Source organism: Astatotilapia calliptera, chromosome 7, assembly GCF_964374335.1.
Source record: "Astatotilapia calliptera chromosome 7, fAstCal68.1, whole genome shotgun sequence".
Lineage (NCBI taxonomy): Eukaryota > Metazoa > Chordata > Actinopteri > Cichliformes > Cichlidae > Astatotilapia > Astatotilapia calliptera.
In genome coordinates, this window is record NC_137428.1 from 67,517,658 (window position 1) to 67,521,786 (window position 4,129).

The following is a 4,129-nucleotide window of genomic DNA, read 5'->3' on the forward strand; positions in this document are numbered from 1 at the left end:
CACAGTTCTTCTGGCAGTTTCCTCCACTTTGACAGTAGTTGGCCTCGTCTCTTGTGAACTCCCCTTTTCCCACTCTGCCGTGATTACTGTGAAGTCTTTTACGCAGACGGCTCTGATCTCGTCACCGTCCTCTTCCCAGGCAGCTGAGCCCATTGTTTATCTCCTACTGAGCAAAAAGAGCTCCCTAAAGCTTCTTTGTATTTGTCACTTGTCATATCCATGTTTGATGCCAAATGGGTCTTGTTTGGATTCTTTTATCACCATATTTTTGGCATTTGTTTCAGGTATAAACAACTTTTTCGCCATTGTTCTCAGTGGAGTCTCATCTGCATTCACCGGTTTTATTGTTTTATCCTCTCTGATGAGGTGCTCGACAGATAAGTTACCGCTCTCTTCCCTCGGGGTTTTGTACTTTACAAGTTCTCATAACTGAACGAAGGACTTGTCTACAGAGCTTGTAATTATTCGTTATTAAACTAGAACATATTTATGGAGATTTATACAATAATTATGTGGGTGGTTTTACAGAAGAGCCCCACACCTCTCACTGCTTCTCTCTCAGTTGTAAGAAATATTAATGCAGTTAAATAATGACAAATATGCCGAATTGTCCTAAAGTGTGTATGATAGACATATAAACTTCACAATCAGTGAGTCAGTTATTGAGTACATTTTAATGGTGACAACAACAGTAGGTAGAATAGTTTTAAAATGCATATAAACATCAGTGTTATTGTTCACTAATGCTGTTAATGACAAAATCAAACATGCATCCATTTGATTTTGTCATTCCCTTTATTACAAAACAAAACAAAATGATCACCGTGTGCAATCCAGCTGAGCACAGCTGGATAAGATGTGGATGGATATTTGTGTGTGAGCGATGTGATTTCTCCTTGTTGCTCATTGCGGTGGCGTAGGGGACTAGTTTGTGTATGGACGCACTCATCCTTAGAGAGCCAAAACAAAAAATGACGGAGAATCTGAGACAGGCAAAAAGTACACAAATCACGAAAGTAGTTGGTGGAAAATATATCTCGAAAGTGAATCCTCCAAGTTATCTCAGTGTTAGATATCGGCTTCGGTGATGTTCTGCATATGGTGGAAAGTGCAGAAGGGGCCTGTTGAGGGATAAACAGCTCAAACGGTCACTGGCTGCTTTATTTTGAAATACTGAAGATGGACATTATAAAACTATGACATTGCAGCGTTTTCTACCACCCTGCAGTGTGTGCACATCCTGAGTCTTTTGTGAATGCAAAATATTAAAAGGTAAACCGACTGAAAGAGTCCTTCTTATGATCTGTGAAGCTGCAGTTATTTCATGTATTCTATCTGATCACTGCAGAAAAGAGCAGGCCTGCTTTCTCAACATACCCACCATGCATTATGCAAACATTCTGTGCCTTCATGCATATTTCTACACAGGTTACGCACCCACATCTTTATGACAATTTTTAATTTCTTAATTTGAACCAAATAAAACTCCTCCTTAAATCTTGCTTAAATTAACCCTCAGACAGCCATTATTCAAAGTACGCCTAAACAATGCACCCACTGCCAAATGCTCGTTTGTAAAGTCTCTATATTTTTTGCCTTTGCTGACTTGTACCCTCCAGAGAGTGCTGGGCAAAACAAGAAAACAGAAGAAAGAGTCATAATGCACGCTCTGCTATTCAAAGCAAGGACGAGCTCAGATGAGCCTTAAGGTGCTCAGACTGAACACAAAGGAAATTCTAAAAGGGTGATGTGACGGCATGTTAGTCAAAGGAAATATGAGAGTGTACATGAGTTCACTGAGAACAGGGAATTCATGTTTGATCGGGAATTATTCTTCTGCAGGATTTTGTTCATTTATTTCACGGTCGCATTGTGGCTCCGCTCGTGGTTAGAAAGAACTGTTGTAGGTACTTTATGACATCAAAGAACTGGATACTGTTACACGCCAGAACAAAAAGAAACCCTGATTCAGTTATCGCAACAGGCTGCACTGGCAGCAGGTCAAAATCATCGAGGGTGCTTCTGAAAACTGCTCGAAGTCTTGGTGCAGATTGGCCGGCTGTGGTAGCCAAAAATATCGGCGCGTCATTAGATAAGATGTCGAGATGAAACAGTTCAAGATGAACCTTTTGTAATCTGCACTTCTAGGATAGACACACAAAGAGTAGGATAAGAACAGGTTTTAATTTATGATGCTAATCAGTTTCTCTTCATTTTAGTAACAATTTGTGTTTGAAAAGCGCTGCTGATAATGAAGAACTCAGAGAATCCCTCAGCTCTAAACAAACGCTCGATGTACAAAACTGCTTGTTTATCAGTTCAAACGGCATTAATAGATCATTATTGTCCCCACTGCTGCACAGCAGTACAGAGAGTGCTACCAGGTTTAAGGCAAAGTCAATAAAGGCTTAAAGTGAGTAATGGACTGGCAGGAGGACCATATAGTTTTAGAAAGTGCACGCCAGCGTGACTTCCCAAACACGTCTGTAAAAAGCTTTTAATTCATTATGTTTAATTAATTTATTGACAAGCTGACTCTAAACAAATAAACACAACAACAAAGCAGACAAACATAGAAAAGCAGCACTTACTTTCATGTCACAGCGGCATCACGGCCTGGTGCTGATATATGATGCTAGGAAATCTGTGTAAAAGTTGGCAGAGCCCTGGAAACTGTTTCTGTGTCATTGTGTGGCAGCCCTGTAACCTCTTTCTTAACTTCTGTTAACAACAGTTGCTTCATTCGTGTGTTATTTGCACATATCGCCACACCCTTTGGCACAAATGTATATACTTGTTTTCCCTTGTAAACAATATTTCCACTTAGTAGCCCAGAAGGCTTCGACACTAATCTTCCGAATGTCTGATGTGTTCAGTTCTTCATTCAAATTCCGTCCGAGGGCCGTCTGAAAGATTGGAACGAGTCACGACAAATTAGAGAAGTTAAATTGTTTTGTTTTATGCTCTGTCTTTGCAATCAGTGCGGTCATGGCGTTAGAAATAGGTCTGCAAAGAGCTGACCATTAAACAATTACATGCAAATTAGCAAACAAATAAACAACACGATTAATTAATGAATCCAAGAAGTGAAGTGGTCTCGAGAGAATGTCATCGCTCTCCATTGTCTCGCAGTGTACTCGCATGAATTCTTCACAAGAAGCAGACAGTTGATAACAAAATAATTCATTTTCAGCAGTCATTTTAAATTAAAATATGACTCGGTAATTAATTTAACTCAAGCTTCTTCATCACCAAGTAAGCTTTTTTTAATATCTTATATCTTCAAAATGTTAAACACGTGATAGTAAAAAATGAATACTCGACAGCTCGAGCTTCAGGTTGACTGATACCAGCAGGAAAACTCTTCAAACATCAAATTGAACCTAAATGTAGGGAACAGTAATAGATCGTACTGGTGTAACATCAAGAGTGGGGATGCACACAAAGACATAAAAGCTGGGACGATGCAGAACAGCGTTTACAGTGCAGAGCGTCCGCACATGAACCAACATAAAGGTAGTAATGGTTTTATACTGGCAGGTAATTTCAAATGCAACATCTCTAACAGGTCAGCAAATAACAGCAAACAGCCAAACTGATGGTGTGCAGTGTGTCACACAGCCTGCTGCTAGCTAAAGGTCCAGCTGCTGCATTTCCCAGGGAGAGAAGTCAATGTGAGATAACGTCACTCAGAGATGTAAGAAGCACAGAGCAGGACAGGACGAAGTGAGCTTATTGCAAGAGTAACCGTCACAGCGGGGTGCGCCGATAAGTTTAGTTTACAGGACCCAGAAGCAGACACTTGAGTTGCTGGCTGAACAGAAGGCGATCCTTTATTTGGATGTTGGCACATGAAAGAGCATGAAGCTATGAAAACTAAGAAAACTGTGAACACTCAGAAAACTAAAGGACTAAGAAACTATGAACACTGAGTAAACTATGACGAAACACTATGGAGACGCAAACAGACGACCTGACAACGAAACATAGAAAACAGAGGACTTAAATACACACATGAGGGGATCAGGGGAAGTCGAGACACATGAGGAAACAGCTGACAAGGATGAACATAACGATGCACAGGAAATGTAAAGTCAAACAATGACATGAAAACTGGACTTTCAAAATA